The following is a 23,158-nucleotide window of genomic DNA, read 5'->3' as shown; positions in this document are numbered from 1 at the left end:
TGGAGTTCACCAGCCTAACTTGACAATGACCCCTTCAGAGTTCAGATGAATAGGGTTGTCACAGCATCGGGTGTGAGCAGTTGCTGAAATGTCAAATCATATTTCATTGTTGGTGGGATGTCGGTTCAGACACCCTATCCAAGGCATAGTATATATAGTATACCTCAGAGCTCTGTTTTCCTGTGAATTTAACCCCTTTCATACAAACTTTAACTTAAAAGCATTTTTGAGATGACCCTTAATTTGATCCTTTCTATGAAAAACAGCCACAAAATTCAGAAATCAGTAAAGTGTTCATTCATGGTGAAATGAAGCATGGAACAATGAATGAAGAAAATACAATTAAACAAACAGAAATATTTAGAGAACCTTGATAAGCCATTTAAAATTATCATTTAGCATTTTAAACCATTCATTAATTTCTTGTCTTATTTTAATATTACAATGAAATCTGATTCACAACATAATTCCACAAAAACCCAGACTGAACACAGTGAAACTTTTCATAAATAACATCATCTCCATCAATAGTATATTCTTCTTTCAGTTCCAGTTACTGATTTGTAGCACGCTTTTTCTTAGAAGCTTCACTAAGATTCTGCTGTGCTTGGGTTGGATCAAGGTTGTTAAGAGACTTTGAGTAATGACAAGCTCAACTGTGTCACTGTGAACAACATTTCCTTAAAAAATGTTTCGTTTTAAAATGACCAAATAGTCATCTTGGAATTTTTCATCCATAAATAGAATTCAGAACCGTCAATGAGAAATTGGGATCATTAGCACCAGTTTTTTGTGCACTATGGGCAGAATCCTCCGACACGTAAAATAACGCGCGGTGACGTCGGGTGTGCATCCCGACGTCACCGCGCATCATTCTGATTCGGTGTGCGCACGCTGAACTGTCAAGGGCCTGTTAAGGCCATTAATCAAACAATTAAGACAATTGAAAATGCTGCCCATCCAACCTTAAGGTTGACGGGCAGGTGAAGAGCCCAAGCGGCGTTCGCATTTTTCATGGAACCTCATCCACGGGTGGGATGAGGTTTCATGAAGGGTTTATTGCATTAATAAGTACTTCTGGAACATTTGAAAAATATGTCCCAGCTCATGTGACGCTCATGTGACATATGTAAATGATTTTTTAGGTTCTTAATTTAAAGTTCACATTATGAAATTAATCGCATGTGCGAAAGAGCACAGGCCCCAACTCTCCCCCTTTCCCCCACCCGCACAGGTAGCACTGAGTGCTTCTGGGCACGTGTCATGTAATTGGTAAAATGGCAGCGCGCCTGCACCCAACCAGGAGAAAGTTCTCCCCTATGAGTGCCTAGAGCTCTAAATTGACACCCATGGTGTCTGTTCACTTGTGGGCGAATCACACCAGGCCCCTTTTGGTGAGGCTGTTAGCGTGTGCAATGCTAACTGTCATTTTGAGTTCAATGCTCTGGCTAACGCTCTCACTTAAATTCACACAGCTGAACACATGTGCAGCACCATTTCTATTTCAGGGTTAGTTGCTGGTTAATCGCTTCTGACTGTTAAGATAATTCTACAAGGGTTTTTTTAATATTCGCTCATGGGATGTGGGTGCTGCTGTCCACCCCTAGTTGCTTAGAGGGCATTTAAGAGTCAACCACATTGTTGTGGGTCTGGAGTTACATGCAGGCCAAACCAGGTAAGGACAGCAGATTTCCTTCCCTCGTGAACCAATCAACATCATCATTTTTTATTGAATTCAAATTCCACTGTCTGCCATGGCGGGATTCGGACCCAGGTCCCCAGAGCATTACCCTGGGTCTCTGGATTACCTATACGGTGACAATACCACTATGCCACCAACTCCCCTGTCCTTTGGTGCTTGCTATAGTTGTTTCCAGTTGCATAAGTCTATAGCAAATAATGTGGCAGGAGCTGAAGATCTTTGTCCTGACTTCAAGGCTTCTGTACAAACCAGTTGCACCCATGGGTACATGAATAGGCAGACAGAGCTGCTGGAAGAGTGAGGAGTATGGAAAAAAGAGCTCTCAGCAGAAGGCCATGTCCACTCAGTGTGTTTAGAGAACAATTCCCAGGCGTGAGAGTGGCCAAAGACAAAAGATCTGAAAATTAGTAGCCGAAGACAAGAATGTCTGAAAATGTTCTGTGACAAGGAATCATGTAATTAAAACATTTTTTTACATCTGCCTTGGAATGCAAATGTTTCTAGGCCACTTCAAATGGGTAGAAACATTAGTTTTCCTTTTGTTTACCTTCTATTACTGTCAAGACTGTGGACCAATGCATTTGCATCAAATCGCCAAAGTGACTTAAGTATTTCATCATTCAATGCAGTTAGTGCACGTAATACAGGATGAAGTCCATGCTAACAACAAAACATGACCTTTCTAGATTATGTACAGGGGAAACAAAGCAAAGCACTGCAGCAGTGCTTCACAAGCTATTTTCCAATGTGACCCAATTTTAACTCACCACCACCTTCTCAAGGGCAATTAGGGATGGCCAACAAAAACTGGCCTTTCCAGCGACGCCCACATCACATGAACAAATGTATACTTTAAAAAACTCTTGTAAATCAACATGACCCCAGGTGCCAGCAAAAAAACAGCAATAAAGCCGTAACATTTGATGTTATTATTAAAATTTGCATATTATAGATCAACAATATATCATACAAATGTGAAAATTGAAGTACTTGGTAAAAATGTTCTTATTTATGTAGCCATGTAGGTTTCAGCCAAACTCTCCATATTCCATGGTGACAGAAAACTCAGTGAAGCGCGTGTGCACACACACACACACACACACACAAAACCTCTTCCTAACCTGTCTCCCCGCCAACTCACTCACGCAAGCCTCCCGCTCCACAGACCTCCACTCAGTCTCTGATATCCTCCCTCCACCACTCAGCCCCCCACTCACTCACTCGTGCCCTTCCATCCCCTTTCAGCCCCGACTCTCAAATTCATGCACTCCACCCCCACTCAGCCCCTCGCGCATGTCCTCCCTCCCCTCAGAACTCCACTCACACAATCTCTGCCTCATTCTCCACCATCTCCCTACTTGAATTTTGTAGCATAAAGGGTTAACAGCTATTATGCTAATAGCTAGAGTGCGTCATCAGTGATGTCAGATGATTTTGGATCACATGTAACTGGGACCTGAGGAAAGGGCTCTAATGCAGTCCTGCTAAGTCTGCCTCTGTATATAGTGTAAATAGTCAATAAATGTTCACTAGTTTGCAACAGCATGGTTGCCAGCTCTCTTCAATCGAAGGCACCCAGAGCCCAGTCGTGATAATAATACATGGTGGCAGCGGTCTGCGAAACATTTACTAAGGATCCCAGGTGATGCTGATAAAAGTGGGAAAAATGAAGGCTGTCAACCCGGCAGAGCGCATTTGAGAAATGCCCACAGCAGCAATCAGAGCAACTAATCAACACTGGAATTCCCATGCACAGAGCTATGGAAAAAGTCTTACCTCTATCCAAGCTCCTGGACCTCGTGGAGGGCCTTGGTGAAGCTGCACAGTGAAGAAACTGGCATCTCTGATTCAGCCAATACTGGACTGCCTCCAGGCTCACTCAGAAACCAGATAAGGATCAGGTCAGTGTTTCCCTTTATGCAATCGGCAGCTGTGCCAATGACATCTTAAGAAGACAGGAAGTTGATGAAGAAACCATGAAATATGAAGGGATCATCAAGGCCTTTGAGTCTTACTTTAGCGTAGGGAGCAAAACTATAATAAACTGGGCAAAATTTAACCGGTGCAGCCAGGAACCTAGATAGAATATTGATTCTTTTATAAACGACCTATATCGCTTAGTAATAACTGAATATGGGGCATGGAGAAAGGAGCTCATCGGAGTAGTAAGGGTGGTTGATAAAGTATTGTCAGACATTTTACAGTCCAGAGAAGATCTCATTTTGTCAAAAGCAGAACAGTTAGCCAGGGAGGTTGAACTTTGCAAGCTATCAGCACAGTTGCCAGAAAACAGGGCCAGTATGAAGAGGGCGCAGTCAGCACCACTGTTCCTTGTCGTATTGTGGTAGGGAAAAAACGTCATCGGCAAGAAGTCTGCCCAGCCATGGATGCCAAGTGCCGCTCATGCCACAAGATGGGGCATTTTAAAATAGCATGCTGTAGCAGCAGAAAACTTCCATTTACAGATCAAAAATTTACAGGAAGACCAACTGGATCAAGCAGTATTAAGGAAATAGAAGATACTGAGGAACACAAAGGCCAGAATTTTCCGGCCCCTCCCTTAGTCCTTCCCCTCTCCTGACTCCTTCCTCCAGCCTTACCTCTTCCTCCAGCCTCACTTCTTCTGCCATCCTTACTCCTTCCCTGTTCCTGACTCCCTCATACACCCTCAGTTCTTCCTCCACCCTTACTTAATTCCTTCCCCCTTCCCAACTCCTTCCTCCACCCTTACTTCTTCCTCCCCCCGGAATCCCTCCCCTCTCCGCACTCTTTCCTCCCCCTGGACTCCCTCCCCTCTCTGCACTACTTACCCCCTTCGAGCTCCTTTCCTTACACCTTCTACCCCCCTTTCACCTGCCTACCCAGTTGTCAACTTCTCCCCCATTACTGACTCCTCCCCTCAATCTCACTCCCCTGACACCTTCAATCCCCCTTCCAAACCTCACCCCATGACACCTTCATTCCCCCTCCCAATCTCACCCCCTCCCAATCTCAACCCCGACACCTTCATTCCCCCCTCCCAAACTCACCCCATTCTGACACCTTCATTTCCCCACCTCCGAACCTCACCCCATTCTGACATCCTCATTCCACCCCCAAATCTCACCGACCCTGACACCTCTTCTTATCCCAACCGATCCTAGCCCTTCGTCTCCCATCCCCTTGACCATCATCCGTTAGGAGCATCAACGATGACTTTCCAATTCCGTGCACTGCTTCGCCGCAGAGCCATGTCCATGAGAATCCACCCAGCATGGCATGGATGTTTCCCCCAGGATCCCGTTGCTGTCGGGCTCGAGCATTTTCTGCTCCTCAGATGTCCACGATGTGAGCAAGGCCCTAGTGGTAAATCCCGACTTCTCACATCACAGTCGTCAAGGCATGTTTTCCACTAACGTGGGTGGATGATCCAGCGGGGGGGCGATGAGTCCGGCGGGCTGGCCTTATAATGAAATGCTGATGTATTACAATGAGGTTCCCAACGTCCAATGGCGGGGAATGCAGCCCGCCATTGATGAGCTGAGCGGACGATCTCTAACTGGTTTCATGACGTCGTGAAACCGATTTTTGGCCTTCTCGCCATATTGTCTGCTCACGCCATCAAATACGCCCGACGCTAGAATGCACTGTAAATCTCAGCCAGAGTGTCCAACATTAGATGTGATTCCGCAATTGGACAACCTTTACTAAATAGTCCTCAGTGTGCTAAGAATTACACTGACAACCAATTTAAGATTGTCAGTCAGGCTCACAGTGTGATGCATTTGCGTGTTCTTGGGGGCTACTGATATTAATACACAGGGCCCTGTTCTTTGGAGACAGAAAGAACATGTACACTCATTGTGTCAGTTTCAGCTAAGCAAAATAAGTGACAGGCATTCGCTGACTCATTTCTCAGGACAATGCCTTGACCAATCAGGGTCAAGCTGCCTGGTTTAAATTTCAAACAATGCTTGGCAGTTAACTGTCAATCACCATCACTGGTGCACTCTCCATGGCAACGCCTCCACCAGAGTCCACTTGCCAACCAATCAGCACTCTCATCTCATACAGTATAAATTGTTGTTTTCCCCTTATATTGGTATTCTTATGAAGTGTCCTGATAAATGCAAGACATGTCTCTTTTTTCAGCAGTACAAATTATTGATTCAGATGAGTCCAGAATCCAGAATGAAAAGTCCAATGGTGTATTCCTTTAGAGAGGTTAGCCATCGGGAACTGATGCGGGTGATCCACTTTTCCAGTAGTGCTGACTTCCACGATGGGAGAAGCATGTACAGATCAGTCTTGCAGTAGGCACTGGTACCGAAGTTCAGATATTCTAGTAGAAAACAGTGTAGATGAGGGCCAGACAATTTAAACCTGGACAGAGCTCTGTTTCTGCTGCTTTTGTCGATGAATGATTGCAGACTGCCTGGATTCAGCTCTACAACACATTATAGGTTCTAGCAGCTTGGAGGAGGAAGGGTGGGGGGGGGGGGGTATCATGTGACATAACTCCCACTTCTTCCCTTTGGCTTTACAAAGGATGTATATTCCTGCTCTGGATTATTGCAATGGTTAAATGTTGCATCCATTAATAAGATTCAGCGGTTTCAGGGCACCTTTGTCCTCGCAGATGTATTGTCTCTCTTGACTAGAGCTCTGTCTTAGAAATGGAAAGGGTCTTTGTGCATTTCCTTGGAATTAAATTTCTGCAGTCATGGGGGCATTAGCACCTCTTTAGAGATAATGAGATCCTTACTGTTTTCTGAAGGCTAGAGATTCCTTTTGTGTGAGCCGTAGCTAGTCAGGCTTCAGTCAGTGTAAAGCCTTTATCCATTTAAAAAATAATAATTTTGTAAAGTAGCCAGGATGATATAAACATTTCCTTCATGTCTTTGGGCCAGGTCAGACCTCCACTGCTGGAGAAAAAATTAATTCTATTTCATTTTTTTATGTGGTCTTAGGGAAGGAAGAATAGGAAGTGAAGAAATATACAGGTGTTCTCTGATTCATGCTGGCCCATCAGACACACAGCTAGCAGGGGAAATGGCAGTTCCCTGCTACATTTTCATTTTATGGTTTAAACCCAGGACAGGGCTCCCACAAGGACATTGTCCAGTCCTGGGATTTTGGACAGTTTAGGTGACTTGGAAGGATTCAAAATTCATCGGCATGGGGAAGTCTATTCGGTGCTAAAGTTCTGACTTCCCTCTGTCGGGGGTCAGGCATTCCAACTTCCTGATTAAGTATCCCCAAAAGGGTCTGGGGTTTTACGGGGTGATGAGCAGTCGGGGGGTGAGTGATGGTCAAGGTGCTCTGGGCGATCCGCAGGGGAATGCTGGAAATCTTACTTGGTGGGTGCCTGGCCCGGGATTATAGGGCTGAGCTGCTCTTGTCCAGCTTAGCCTCTTGCCTGTCCACTTTGGTAACCTGTGGGTTCATCAGTTCAGACCCAGAGACTGGGGCTAGGCTGAGGATCAGGAGAGTGGGGTGTTTTAAAGGGTCTTTGGCCTCTTTGGGGTATTCCAGTTCAGGATCCAGCTCGGGTGCTAGCACAGCTGGAGAGTTCCAGCTTCTGGTGCTAGGTGCTTTGGGTTGGCACAGCAACAGGTGGGCAGTTGACCTGTGAACTTGGGCCAGCCATTCTGGGCCTGGATGAGAGGGAGATGGCCTTCTGGCAGGGGCCTCTCCTGCATCCAAATCGGATGTGGCTACAGTGCAGTAACCTGATGTGCTGTTCATGGATCGTTTAAAATAGGGTGGTTAACTCTGTTTGGTCACCTTGCAATTCTGAATTATGGTGGGTGAGCCTGGGGTCCAATCTGGTTGAGGTCCCTCTGCTGGTCAGTTGGGGCATAGGCATCGTGTGTTTTGGAACATTACTGCCCTCTGGTGGATCTAGAACCTCGAATTAGGGGGTCACTATTTAAAAATAAAAGGGTCGCCCATTTAAGACAGAGGCTGGGATTTTCCGTGCCCGCATGCATCGGGCATATTTGGTGGCGTGAGTGGACAATATGGCGCAATCGGTTTGACGACAGCATGAAACCAGTTTGTAATTGTCCAATCATCTCGTCGACAGTGGACCACGTTTCCCACCATCAGATGTCGGGAACCTCATCATAATACATCTGCATATCATTATTAGGCCAGCCCGCCGGAGTCACCACCCGCCCCACCCCCCCGATTGTCTGCCCACGTCAACGGGAAAACACGCCAACGTGTTTCACAACAGCACATAAGCAGCGTGCACGTGGTGAGCTGCATGTCACTCGGGACTTCAAGGTTTATTTGCCTACCTTGCTGCGGTCAGCACTTGCACTCATCAGCGCCAGGCTACACAGGCAGCACCACATCACTTTTAGGGGAGCTCACGGGTAGGTCTCTATTTACCAGATCAGCCATATGTTGGTGGCTTTTCAAAGGCTGCAGAGCCAGGTCTTGCTTGGGGAAGAGGGAGAAGTGGCCTCAGGCAAGGGAAGAGGCTGCATGATGAGAACTGTACTGGGGAAGGAGGGTATCACAGGGTGTTGGAGGGGAGGGACATATGCTGATCCGTGCAAGTGGCCTCAAAATGGTGAGGGCTGAGGACGCAGTCTCCAGAGGAGATGAGGCCAGATGGACATTTGAGAAAATGTGTGTGAGAATAGGTGGTGGTGTCTCTTGAGAGCTGGCAGTGAGCGAGATGCCAGTTAATGTGTGATGGACTTAAGCGTGTGAGTTTAGAGTGATGAGATGGTTGCCGTACCCTGGCTGCACGGATGAGATCGTTCATCCTCTACCTGCACTGGATGGCCAAGTGTGTAAAGATTGGTTCTAGTTCTATCCTTCACCAACTTGCTCCTCTAATAGAACATGGTAGTAGTGGATGGTTGCCTAAAGGTGAAGGTTGGAAACTAAGGGAAAATATTTCAGACAGAAAACTACAATCCTACTAGCCATTGTGAAAAACAGCAGAAAACAAGACCAGAATTTTCACTCCAAGGCGGGTGCACAGGGCCAGGCAAAAGTGCCCCAAATAATGGGATCTTTGTTCCGGTAGTGGTTGTCAGGGTTGCCTGGGAATTAGTAGGGCCTGCCATTCCTGAGTGTAGTTTGGAGGCATTAACAAAGGTTGCTGGGTGCCGAGGTGGGCTGCTTAAAAGGTCTGCCTCGGTTCTCTAGGAAATCGTTGCAGTTGTTTTCTTAAACATTATGCTCTCTAGCCCTCATCCCTCATACCATCTCCTACCACCTACCCACCTACTTCCCATGCCAACTCATTTTAACCTGTTCCCTCAACCCAATTCCATGGCTCCTTATAGCCCTTATGCCAATTTAGTGCCAACTCATGCCCCCCACATCCACCATTCTTTGCCCTTATATCTTCCAACCAACTCACCCAGTATCCACCATGAGCAGACCTCAGGAGTCATGCTGAGACTGAATAAAATAAATTTCTAACTATCCGTTTGACTTCGCTATATATAAAAAATACTCATTCATGAAAGACCATTCAATATATTTAAATCCCCTCAAGTACTTTATCTCTTATAAAAACAAACAATTGTATTCATATCCCCACTTCAAAGACAAATAATCCTTGAATAACCTCTATCAGTTGTCAATCAGACTGTGATCTTATAGCCCCCCCAATGTGATAATGTTTGGTTAAAGAAAGCAGTCAGGCATTAATAATGCCATAATTATAGCACTTAGAGTTATGTCAACAAACAGCAACTGAAACCGCTGGAACAGATTTCTTTTTCAAATCACAGACGCAGCCAGGCTGTATTTTTTCAATTTTTAAAGAGTGGGCAATTTTTAATAACGTGACAGCTTAACAGTTCTACAGACTTTATCCACCCTTCATGAACATTTACATCTACTCTAAAAATCTGTTACTCACACACTGTGGAATAAGGCCTTGCTCCAGCAAAATAGAACCTATGTGAACATAAAACTAAGTTCAAATGGCCCTGCTGAGTTCAGGTTTCCTTCATATCTGAGTCACACCCCATCGCCTTTCCCTTACCAGCAAAAAGTAGGATCTGTCGGAAATGGGACGGGACTTCCGGATCTATGTCCTGATCACCATTTTTAAAGGTCCCTGGAATCTCCACAACTCTGCAAAAATCTAGACCCAAGTTTAAATTGTCAGGGTATGATTACCCTCCAATGTTCACCGGGTTTGAACCATATGGCCAAAGGAAGAATGAAGTGGATTTATGGATATAGGTTACATGCCTACAAAAGGGGAAACACGGTATGGCCTTTGCATTGTTCTTTCCTACCAGAAATAAAATCAGGAGCAAAGTATTTTGTGCTGGATGCTCACCAGGTGGATATTGACAAAGTTTTAGACTTTCTATTAGAATTCTTGGATGTTAAATGCCTATTACGGGTTTTGATAGATTTCGGAAAACAGATGGACATTCCAGGAAAGAATGTATCATTGACTTTAACAGACTGTATAAAAGATTGACAAAATTCAATTTGAGGACACTTGCATCAGTACCAGGATTTAAATTGCTAGATTGTGCTTAGGTGTCTCTATGGACAAGCTCCTGGTTCTAATTAGGGTTCGATTCTCCGAATCAGAGTTTCGGGTGGATCAGATGTTTGTTACCTTGATAAAGTTCCTAGGGAAACAGTAATTTATTTTAGCTTTCATGGTAAATGGCACATTCTGCAGTGACACAAAGAACAGATGACTTAATGATTGCCAGATTTTGAAATGGTCCAGATATAATGGAAGACAGAATGAGGATGAAAGCACCTTTAGCAAATCTGGCTACTATAACAAAAGTCAGAGCTAGAACAGCAATGGTATGCGAATGAATCTCAGAAATACCCAGTAAACAGTTAATAGGTGCCTCAGGCGTCACTCGATGTATCATTATGTGACAAATTGCCCAAAGCAGAGAGGCAGGGTCCTCAAAATGACAGGACACAGAGAATTCTGAGGAAGGTGGTGAAGATAATGGTGCAACCAAACAAACTTTACTGGTCACAAGGGGATTTAGTTCTGTGATGAATTTGTTAGTCCTGGACCTGTTTAACTGTACAGTGCTAGGTGGTCCTTGTTTTTCAACAGTACATGGAACAGATTGGTTAAAATGCTATGCTGATTCACTAAGTAGTGAAGATTGACACAAGGTTAAGAAATATAAAAGTACCACTTGCTTTAGGTGATGACAACACATAGAGGTCACAAAAACAAATTGTAATTCCATGAAAAATAGCTGCAGTAAGCCATTTTATACTGATGTAGTTCCTGGTGATTGTACCTATGTCATTGAGTAAACCCTTTAAAATAAAGAAGAATGAAACTTGACATGGAGCATGATAAGATAATTATTTTTAGTAAGTTTACAGTTTCTGTAAGAGGGCAGGAAATTGTAAATCCACTCCTCCATCACCCCCTACACCTAAACCCCCTCCCACGGTACCTTCCATGCAACCGCAGAAGGTGCAACACCTGCCCCTTTACTTCCCTTCTCCTCACCGTCCAAGGGCCCAAACACTCCTTTCAAGTGAAGCAGCATTTCACTTGCACTTCCCTCAATTTAGTCTACTGCATTCGCTGCTCCCAATGCGGTTTCCTCTACACTGGAGAGACCAAACGCAGACTGGGTGACTGCTTTGCGGAACACCTTCGGTCTGTCCGCAAGCATGACCCAGACCTCCCTGTCGCTTGCCATTTCAACACTCCACCCTGCTCTCATGCCCACATGTCCGTCCTTGGCCTGCTGCAATGTTCCAGTGAAGCTCAATGTAAACTGGAGGAATATCACCTCATCTTCCTTCTAGGCACTTTACAGCCTTCCGGACTGAATATTGAGTTCAACAATTTTAGATCATGAACTCTCTCCTCCATCCCCATCCCCTTTCTTCCAATAATTTATATAGATTTTTCTTTTCCCACCTATTTCCATTATTTTTAAATGTATTTCCATCCATTGTTTTATCTCAGCATTTTAGCTATTTCGATCCCTTCCCCCCACCCCACCCCCACTAGGGCTATCTGTACCTTGCTCGTCCTGCTTTCTACCTTTAATGTCACCTATTAGCACATTCCTTAGATAATATCACCACCATCAACACCTCTTTGTCCTTTTGTCTATGACATCTTTTGGCAATCTCCACCCATCACTGGCCCTCTATCCAGTTCCACTTGTCCCACCTCCTCCTCCCCCCCCCCCCCCCCCCCCCCCCCCACCTTAAACAAGCTTATATTTCACCTCTCTTCTATTTTAACTTAGTTCTGTTGAATAGTCATACGGACTCGAAACGTTAGCTGTGTTCCTCTCCGCAGATGCTGTCAGACCTGCTGAGTTTTTCCAGGTATTTTTATTTTTGTATTGTAAATTTGTGGATTGTTTGTCAGCCCTCAGACCAAGGATTCCTTTGCTTGACATTAAGAGATAAGGAATAGTCAGTTTAACTTCGGTGGTGGGGAAACTTCTGAAAACAATTATTTGGGATAGAATTAATGGTCACATGGAAGAATGTAGTTTGATTCAGAAGAGTCAGCATGGATTTGTTAAAGGAAAATCGTGTCTAACTAACTTGCTGGAGTTTTTTGAAGAGGTAACAGAGATGGTTGATGAGGGAAAAGCCATTGATGTGGTGCATATGGACTTCCAAAAGGTGTTCGATACAGTGCCACACAACAGACTTGTGAGGAAAATTATAGGTCATGGAATAAAAGGGACAGTAGCAACGTGGATATAAAATTGGCTGAATGACAGAAACAGAGAGTAATGGTGAATGGGTATTTTTCGGGCTGGAAGGAGGTTTGTAGTGGAGTTCCCCAGGGGTCGGTATTGGGACCCTTGCTTTTCCTAATGTATATAAATGATCTAGATCTTGGTGTGCAGGGGACAATTTCAAAGTTTGCGGATGACACAAAACTTGGGAGAATTGTAAACTGTGAGAAAGACAGTGCAGAACTTCAAAAGGATATTGACACGTTGATGGAGTGGGCAGATAGGTGGCAGATGAAGATCAATGCGGAGAAGTGTGAGGTAATGCATTTCGGTACAAAGAACATGCAGAGGTAATATAAAATAAAGCATACTATTCTAAAGGGTGTGCAGGAGTAGAGAGACCTGGGTGTATATGTACATAAGTCATTAAAGGAGGCAGGACAGGTAGAGAGAGCTGTTTCTAAAGCATTCTAGGCTTCATTAATAGGGGCATAGAGTACAAGAGCAGGGAGGTGGTGGCATAGTGGTATTGTCACTGGACTGGTAATCCAGAGACCTAGGGTAATGCTCTGGGAACCTGCTTTTGAATCCTACCACTGCAGATGATGGAATTTGAATTCAATAAAAATCTGGAATTAAAAGTCTGATGATGACCATGAAACCATTTCCGATTGTCGTAAAAACCCATCTGGTTCACTAATGTCCTTCAGGGAAGGAAATCTGCTGTCCTTACCTGGTCTGGTCTACATGTGACTCCAGACCCACAGCAATGCGGTTGACTCTCAAATGCCCTCTGAACAAGGGCAATTACGGATGGGCAATAAACGCTGGCCCAGCCTACATCCCATGAACGAATGAAAAAAAAAGGTTATGATGAACTTATATAAGACACTGGTTAGTCCTCAGCTGGAGTATTATGTACAGTTCTGGATGCCACACCATAGGAAGGATGTGAACGCATTGGAGAGAGTGCAGAAGAAGTTAACGACAATGGTTCCAGGGATGAGACACTTCAGTTATGAGGAAAGATGAGAGAGGTTGGGACTATTTTCCTTGGAGAGGAGAAGGCTAAGAGGAGTTTTCAAAATCATGCGGGATCTGGACAGGATAGATAGAGAGAAACTGTCCCAGCTTGTAAATGGATCGAGAACCAGAGGGCACAGTTTTAAAGTGTTTTGCAAAAGAATCAAATGCGAGGTGAGAAAAAAACTTTTTCACATAGCGAGTAGCTAAGGTTTGGAATGCACTGCCTGGAAGTGTGGTGGTGGCAGGTTCAAATGAGGCATTCAAAACAGCATGGATTGCATTGGATGATTATGTAAATAGAAACAATGTACAGGGTTATGGGGAAAAGGCAAGAGATTGGTTACTAAGTTAAAATGCTCAGAGAGCCGGTGCAGACACGATGGGCCAAATGGCCCCTTTCTGCACCGTAACAATTCTGTGATTCTGTGAAGGAGCTCATCCTCCTTACTCTGATGATTGAAAAAGTATGTTCGAATGCTGATACATATTTACCTTTCTAATTCTCAATTGGATCACTTGTTTAGAAATATAGATTTACAGCACAGAAAGAGGCCAAGTGTTCATGTCACCTGAGAAAGAGCTATCCAGTCTAATCCCACTTTCCAACTCCATGTAGATTATGGTACCTCAAGGCAATATCCAAGTATTTTTTGAAAGGTGCTGAGGATTTCTGCCTCTATCACTCTTTAAGGCAGTGGGTTCCAGACCCCCATCATCCTCTAGGTGAAATAAGCATTCATCAACTCCGTTCTAATCTAGCAGTTACTTTTAATCTTTGGTTATTGACCTCTTGGCTAAGGGAAACAGATCCTTCCTATCCATTCTATCCAGACCCCTCATAATTTTATGCATCTCAATTAGATCTCCCCTCAGCTCCCCTGTTCCAAGAAAAACATCAACATAGATAAAATTCTACATTCTTGGCCTCCCAAACTCACTTACTAATTTTCTACCTTCGATTTCCAGCTTTGTTTTCCCCCTTCTGAATCTACACATAGGTTCCCATCCCCCTGCCAAACCAACCCCAACAGCACGAGCAGACCTCCCTGCCATGACAATGGTCCTGGCCCTTGTTCTTGTAATTCTTCCTCACCGTGGCAACCTCCATTTTTCCCAAATCTAGGTTTCTCTCTCATGTTCACAATCTACTTTAATTCCAGTCAGATTTCTATTTTCCCATTCTATCAGCAGTCTCAAGATAAATTATTCATGGCATTAGAAACCCAAACTTGTAATTCTTATCGATGATGAAATGAAACTTGTGTTTTAGCATGCATTATTGTAGGAAACCCCTATTAAATGAATTGTAAAGTTAGCTTGATCAGCTTAGCAACTTCAAACAAAAGGAAAAAGGAAGTTTGGGTCAGGCTTTGCCTTTAGCATGTTCATGTTTTGTATAATAACCTATCCACTGCTTAAAATGAGGCAGCGCAAATAACCCCTTCAGCTATAGTATTAGTTTGATATTAACAGTTCTTGTAGAATCCAACAAAGTTAATTTCACATGATTAATTAGATCAAAAACATTTTAAAAACATATTAAAGCAGCAATCACTATCCCAGGATCTGTTTTATTTGAAATAAATTAGTAAATACACAGCAATCAGGCAGCATATGCAGACAGAAAAACAGAGTTAATGGGCAAAAATTTCAGCTCCAGAGACCAAGAGCGGTTATGGGCAGGAAAAGCAGCACGTTTCCCGCCGGCTAGCGTGGCAGGTTTCTGTGCCAAATCATCTGCTTTTCTGCTCATTATATATGCATGAATGTGAAAGACGTCGTATCTCATAGCAGGGTGGGCTGGGATCTGTCCGGCCCACCGTAACCTCATCAGATCATCTTTCTGGGTGCCATATTTAAACTGCACCCATGCACATCATTCACTGTCTACAGCCCAGGATTGTTCGTGGCGAGTGATGGCACCAAAAGGAAAGAAGCCTACTGCCCCGAAGTTCAACGACAATGCACTGGGGGCACTTCTCAACACTGCTGAGGTACACCAGGACATCCTTTACCCCCGCGATGGCAGAAAGAGATCCACCAACCTCATCATGCCAGCTTGGAGCAGGTCGCCAGGGCTCAGAAAAGGGCTGCCATCCTGTGCAGGAAGAGGATGAATGATCTCAGCTACTTCACAAGGGTAAGTCAACCTTCTCCTCACTTTCAACTCACATACTCACAAGGCCATCAAGCATTCGCAAGGTAACAGTCTACAGGGATCTCACACACTACCAGCACAAGGGGCATCACCACTGACTTTCTCACACACATTTTGTCATCTTCATCTCTTCTCACATCCAACTTGCATCCTCAACCTTTACAAAGGTCCACTCAACACCCACAGAAGGCAGGCATCCTTATCATCTGCCTTGGCATCTGTCCTGTTCACATTCTGTCTATTTTAATTTATGCAGGAAAAGATTGCCCACAACAAAAAGGAGAGATCCCAGACTGGAGGGGAGTTGCCTGAGCTCAGGGCCCTCACAAAGAATGAGGAGCATGCGCAGAGCTCGCCAGCGAGGACCAGGACCATGCCTATGCTGAATGTGAGACCGGTGTCCGCCAAGCCAGTGAAGACCCATCACCAGCTCATCGATCAACCGACTGTGCTTTGTAATGTTGTTGATTATGCAGCCAAACACTAATTATTTCCTCTCTTTGACAGACACCAGCAGGAAAAGCCAGCCTATCAGACCCAGTCCCCATGCCACCTCGGATGAGGATCCTGCGGGCACACTGGATGAAGACCCGTTGCAGCGTTCATCTGCACCCTCCACCAGCACAGAGACACACACCACAGAGGAACCTAGTTTTAGAGCAGGCTCAGGGTCACAATCTGGTGAGCACACCACAGATTCGGGTCCATAGCAGGCGGAGGCAGGGTCATCCAAGGTCATCGGCACTTAGAGAATTGCTGGAGGCCAGACTCCTGCAGTGTCCACGTCAGATGATGAGCCTCTGGACTCGGCCCTCATACAGGTGTTGCAGCTGCAAGGACAGACACGGGAACATCAGGCAGGCTTGTCAGCTGCCGTCACCAGATTTCAACAAACGACAGAGGACAGGTGTCCATAATCTGTATATAATGTGCATAAATGTAAATATATTTTGACTCATTCCATTTCTCATGTTGTGTATACGTCTTCTCTCTGATAATACACTCCATGGTCAGTCAAGCGTCACAGATTCCCCCCTTCTCCCAGATGTCCCATCGTCTGCCTCAGCTTCATGGTGTCCAGAACTATCTCATTACAGTGCCTGACCGTTCTGTGCACAGTATCGACATAAGAGAAGCGTCTGCCTCTAAGAAAGTTGTGGTTGGCCAAGGCATCTCTGAGACCTGCTTCAGAGCTTCATATAATGTCGCCTCATGAGTTTAGAACCTGGGGGCTGCTTTAGTTCCCAATGCTTCTGCATCGTCCAATGCTCAATGTGGACCTTACAGGATTGAATGGTGATGTGCATGGAGTCGGTGCATCTTTCATTGGCCTCCATGTATTTTCCGTCAGCCTTGAGTGTGCTTGAACCCAGACTTGGAGCTCTTCTGCACTCCTGTCCACTTGCAGCGTTATCTCATGTCTAGGTGTGCCTCTGAACATCACCCCAATATTAATCACCACCTTCCCACCTCCATGGTTTAGAGCTATGAGCCTTGCTGACACACGTTGAGCCTTGCTATTCCTGCTAGATGGTTTAAACTGTGCGACCTAGGTGTTGTCTGCAGAGGCCCCAGATGCCTGACTTTGACATGGGAGGATGCAGCGCTGGGCCTGAAGGCTTGGCTAGCACCTCATCATATTAACCCTCTGCCAACTCGGAGATAGTCAATCAACATGGTAATGTGCAACTTACCACGGCATCGGTGGGCCTGGGTTCCACGTGCATTTTTCAGACTGGTGGAATGAAAACATGGAGTCCTCAAATGGGGTCAGAGCAAGGCTCCAATAATCTGATGTGTGATCTTTATTATCAACAGTCGGGGTCCTTAAGGCACAGTTGGAGTGTCATTTTCTTTCAGGCCCACAAGTGCCACAGCTAGGCAGCACGGGACACTGGCAGACTCCAAACAGAGGTATGGTCATGAGTGCTTGACAAGTATCAGATTATGCTGCTCATGAAGGTTTCACAGTGCACTGAAAGGTGAGCTGAAGCGTAGCCTCACATCCATTACTGAGAGTTACAGATGACTGCATCCTGAAGATATCTCTAATGTTGGGGTTTGAGTATGACAATGAGGCCTGAACACCTGTCTTGCCTGAACGATTGCCTGTGTGGACAAACCAAAGCGTGGATTAAGAATCCACCTCACAGGAAGGCGAGAACCACTGAGCGATGATTGTCCTCCTTGACTACAGGCAAACTGCCACAAGCGCACTGAGGATTAAAGTGCTGCTCCTGCTTCTTGAAGGCTGCCATAGGTAGTGGAATATTGGCGAGATGCTTTAAGAGGCTGCACCATCTCAACTCTGCTCACAAAATGCCATGTTGCTGTTATTATCCGATAACAGAAAGGCTCCCGAGGCTGCCATACCTTCCAAGGATGAGGACATTGTGACATAAGATTGTCACTCCTTATTCAGAGATGAATGTGCTACGTTGAGATGATTAGGATCACAACCATGGTGTTAAGGTGGACCTAGCATGGAGGGCACTCATGAAAGAGGCTCATTTAAGCTATTTGTCATCATCCTCCTGGAACCTGGTGGCTATAAGCATGTCGCATGCATGCCTGCTTTGTCTAGCCCATGCTATGGGCTCTTCCTCTGGACCCTCAGCTTCCTCACCCTGATGACCCTCAGCCCTCTTGATGTCCTCATCATTGGAGAAGATTTGCAGCACGTCCATTTCTCGTTTTGGCAAGACTTCACCACTTTGGAGCGCCAGGTTGTGTAAAGCACAGCAAACCACGATGATGCATGAGGTTTCCACTTGGGGGAGTGGTACTCTTTCCTGTTGATGAATTGTGGCTGCTGCCAGGGGACTCTTAAAGCCACATGAGCGTAATCGATGGCCCCTGCACTTCTGGGAATCCGAAGATCATGGCAAATCCCACTGCTCTGGCAGCTTGGCTGGCTTCATCTAGAGAGAACTGGATATGATTGTGTGCCTTGCTAAATACCTCTCAAATGCATTTGTGAGCAGATGCTTGAAAAATCCTGCCGAGGTCCCCAGTAGAGCCCTGGAATGAGCCACATGTGGAGAAGTTCAGAGCAGTGGACACTTTTAGAGCCACTGGCAATGGATGGCCTCTTGTGAGCATCCCGCTAACACTTGTCCATCAAGGTGAGGCTCTTCTCTTAGCCCAGCCTGCTGACAATGGACCTTTTTTCTCCTCCTCCTTAGTTGTCTCATTGCCAGGATGAACGCAACATTGCCTACTCCATCCATGAGGCACTCGTGCTCGTGTCTCTGGGAACATTGAGCAAAAACATGAATGAACATAAGCCTGCAACGTCAACTTCCAGTTGCTAACTAGGGAATCAGTGTGAAGTCCATGGGTCACTTTCATCCCAGCCATTACATCCCCACTTCGTCCCTTGGAGCACTATTACAGCCTTTTGGATCACTGGTGGGACACATCGCCCCCCCCTCCTCCCCAACACCAACCCCCCACATTTCCCATGGGAGGGACCAAGAGTCTTTGGAAGCCAATCCTACTATGGGCCCAATCAGATTTATATTCTTGCAAGAATGTGCAACATGAGTTAAGGCACCACTTCCTTAATTGGCATTTGACGGTTCCTAACATGTCTCAGCTGTGCCTTCCTATCCATTTGGTAAAGCAGAAATTAGTAGGGTGGCCCATCAGCTGACCCACAAATGCAGTACTCGACTCCTCCCACAAGCCCTGACAGCCCTCCCCTGGCAATTATTTTCATAGCTTCCTTTTCAACTGCGTCATTGGATATCAGTTTGAACAATGTAGTGCTGAGTCATAGAGGTGTACAGCACAGAAAAAGACCCTTTGGCCCATCGAGTCCGCGCCAGTCAAACAAGTACCTAACTATTCTAATCCCATTTTCCGGCACTAGGCCCATAGCCTTGTATGCCATGGGATCGCAAGTGCACATTCAAATACTTCTTAAATGTTATGAGGGTTTCTGCCTTTACCACCCTTTCAAGCAGTGAGTTCCAGATTCCCACCACCCTTTGGGTGAAAAAAATTCTTCCTCGCATCCCCTCTAAACCTCCTGTCCCTTACCTTAAATCTATGCCCCCTGGATCCTTCCACCAAGGGAAAAAGTTTCTTCCTGTCTACCCCATCTATGCCCCTGGTAATTTTATACACCTGAATCATGACCCCCCTCAATCTCCTCTGCTCCAGGGAAAATAACCCCAGTCTATCCAATCTCTCCTCATAACTAAAACTCTCCAGCCCAGGCAACATCCTGGTAAATCTCCTCTGCACTCTCTCCAGTGCAATCACATCCTTCCTATAATGCGGATTCCAGAACTGCACGCAATACTCTAGCTGTGGCCTATCCAGCGTTTTATGCAGTTCCAGCATAACCTCCCTGCTCTTATATTCTATGCCTGGATTTTAATACCAGTCCAACTTCGAGCCCCACGCCCCCCCCGCCAATGACTGTGGAAGTCCCTCCCAGCCTGCTGGAGGAGCATCATGTTCAGATTTCCCTCCCTCCAATCACTCTCCTTCTTCCCCCTCTAATCTTTGCTCCCATTGTTATAGTCATTAATATCCCTGTCCTCCCTCCTGAACCATTTGATGTTGACGCCACTCCCCATTGCACTGTGACTTACAGAGACCCAACCCCATGACACCATCGAGTGCCCCCTCCTCCTTACATTATCTGTTCCTCATCTACAGTGTGCAGATGCCTCCCCTAACTGTGACTGTGCCATCTGCGGCCCAGTATCAAGCCAGAAATCCCCAGGAACAACATGTGTGAGGGATTGATCACGTCCTGCGCACCATGTTGGGCATGATTGACACAGGACCGACAGGCCCTCCCCCTCCATGGACTGGGATCAGGACAGGTGTGCCAAGCACAGCCCTATAAATTGTGGTGCTCCCTCCCCCAGTCATGTGTCTCTGTGCTCTCTTCCCCAGTCACCACACCCCTCAGTCATGTGTCTCTGTGCTCTCTTCCCCAGTTACCACCCCCCTCAGTCATGTGTCTCTGTGCTCTCTTCCCCAGTTACCACCCCCCTCAATCATGTGTCTCTGTGCTCTCTTCCCCAGTTACCACACCCCTCAGTCATGTGTCTCTGTGCTCTCTTCCCCAGTTACCACCCCCCTCAGTCATGTGTCTTTGTGCTCTCTTCCCCAGTTACCACCCCCCTCAGTCGTGTCTTTGTGCTCTCTTCCCCAGTTACCACCCCCCTCAGTCACCTGTCTCTGTGCTCTCTTCCCCAGTCATCCCCCTCCCCCAGTCATGTGTCTCTGTGCTCTCTTCCCCAGTCACCACCCTCCCTGGTCATGTGTCTCTGTGCTCTATTCTCCAGTCATCCCCTCCTCAGTCAAGCCTTTGCCATCCACTCCCCCACCCCGCCCCACCAGTGGTGCGGCATGGTAAGCCTTGGCTCTGACCACCCTTTGAGTTCCCGCTGGTCTTGCTTGCGCAGCATTGGCACGGAGTCGGAGCAGCCATGAGCACAGCGCAATGAAAAGTAGGCAAACATACCTCAAAGTCATGAGTGAAGTGGTGCTCGCCAGGTGCACGTCACTTATATCCAGTCGTGAATCACACCAGTTTAAGTTGTCGCCAGTGTGGCCATTTGATCTGGAGTGGCAGCATGATTCTGGTGAGCTTTCTTTTTAATGAATATTTATGATATTCAAATCAATGCAAATGCAGTTCCCGACATGGTGCAGCTGGCTTGAAAGTTTGGAGCGGAAAATTGCAAACTATTCTTATTCCAGCGGGAAACTGACTTTTGGCTGTTCTCCGCATTTTCCCGTCCTGCCCCCCATGATGCTTGCTGCTGACAGGAAAATCCTGCCCACTGTTTCAGGCCAGATGCTGCCAGACCTGCTGAGTATTTTCAGCATTTTCTGGTTTTATTTCCGCTTTCCAACAATTGCAGCATTTTATTTTTGCCTGCTTTAATATTTTAAATTATCCTAATATTATTGATTAATAATCCTTAATACTATCTAGGATAATACTTTAACAGCCTATTCTCAGATATCTGGCCATTTTAGGAAGGATATGTCCGAGGATATCATTCTCTATCAGCTCAGGAGACATTTGTTACACCAGGCAGTCTGCAGTCTGTATGTATCAGGTAAGTAACAAAATACTATGAGAGCTACATACGATAGCGTCCAAAAACAGACACAGGGATCAAGATGAATAGGAAAGCAGCATATTATTTAAATGAAAAGAGACTGCAAAATTCTGAGGTAAAAAGTGATCTGGGTATCTTGGTACCATGAATCACAAAAGATTAATATGCAGGTATATCAAGTAATTAGGAAGGCAAATAGAATGTTGTTGTTTATCGCAAAGGGGATGGAATATAAAAGTAGGGATGTTTTACTACAGTTGTACAGAGCATTGGTGAGACCACATCTAGAGTACTGTGTGCAGTTTTGGTCTCCTTATTTAAGAATGTAACTGAACTAACAAGGGAGACAAAGGGTATCAGGGGTAGTTAGGAAAGTGGAGTTGAGGCCACAAACCCAGAAGAAAAAGACCAGTTCAGACCAGTACTTTTATTTCCCAGTTTTTACTGGTGTTCCATTTTAAAGTATAGAAGACCAGTTCGGACCAGTATTCTTATCTCCCAGTTTTTACTGGTTTTTCCTTCTGGGAAGGTGACAATGAGATCATCCGTGATCTTATTAAAATGGTGAAGCAGGCTCGAGGGACCTACTTCTACTCCTAATTCGTATGTTTGCACGTAAGATGCACAATTAACTCGTACTTGTAGCTTCCAATACAACCAGCACACACTTCATGCTGCATGTTAATTTGCATGGTTGTTGTGTACAGCCAGTGCCAACCGTGCTGTTGAGTGGCTGAGTGCTTTGGCAGGGGCCCAGGTTTGGACAAGGCTACCACCATTCACAACCATCTGCACTCTTAAGAAGGAAGTGCATTCTGTCCAGAGAAGGTGCTGGAACTTCTGTGGAAGAGAATCTGAGCACAAAGAGTGAATCATGGTGCAACAGCATAGAGAGTGGGCTCCAAGGTTCTCTGGTGCTGCACTGGCTGCCTTGGTGGAGAGGAGGACCGAGATCCTCCATTCACGACAGTCCAGGAAGCCCTCCTGACAAAATGTGCGAAGGCAGTAAGAGCAGATATCCATCTTGGTCAATGCCAGCTGTCAAGCTTCAAGGGCCTGGAAGAAGCGCAGGAAGAAGTTCAATGGCCCCAAACAAATGGTCACGGTCAGTAAATTAACCTTCAAATGCCAGATCTGACCAACTGCACCATAAGCCTCTGACGCTGCACAATGCATCGTACCCTCAACACTCAACTACCAGCAATCTTTATCAATCACAATTCATACCTTGCATTAACAGCTTAACCTCACCCTCATACATTTAGACCTGTTGCAAGCCCCACACCCACATATCACAGCTTGCATGCACTGCCAACTATTCAACCATTTCGGCATATCACCCAAACATGTTGTACCACATTCACTGACATACGTCACCCCCTTTACAGGACAAGATGCTCCACAACTGAGGCAGCAGTGCCACATTGTGGGAGATCAGGCACTACTGAGGCTGTGGCCAATGGCGGGGCTTAAACCATCTAAGATTATGCTATCTTCGCAC

General features: G+C 45.7%; 1 protein-coding gene across 4 annotated transcripts in view; it reads right to left on the bottom strand.

Annotated features, from left to right (window-relative positions):
- The window catches only part of cobl (cordon-bleu WH2 repeat protein), a 536,382-nt gene that overhangs the window by 287,263 nt on the left and 225,961 nt on the right, over positions 1–23,158 (bottom strand). The gene's annotated exons all lie outside the window — the stretch shown is intronic.

The sequence above is a fragment of the Cetorhinus maximus genome, chromosome 3, assembly GCF_964194155.1.
Source record: "Cetorhinus maximus chromosome 3, sCetMax3.hap1.1, whole genome shotgun sequence".
NCBI lineage: Eukaryota > Metazoa > Chordata > Chondrichthyes > Lamniformes > Cetorhinidae > Cetorhinus > Cetorhinus maximus.
Note: the sequence above shows the minus strand (reverse complement) of the source record. Positions and strands in the feature narration are given on the sequence as shown.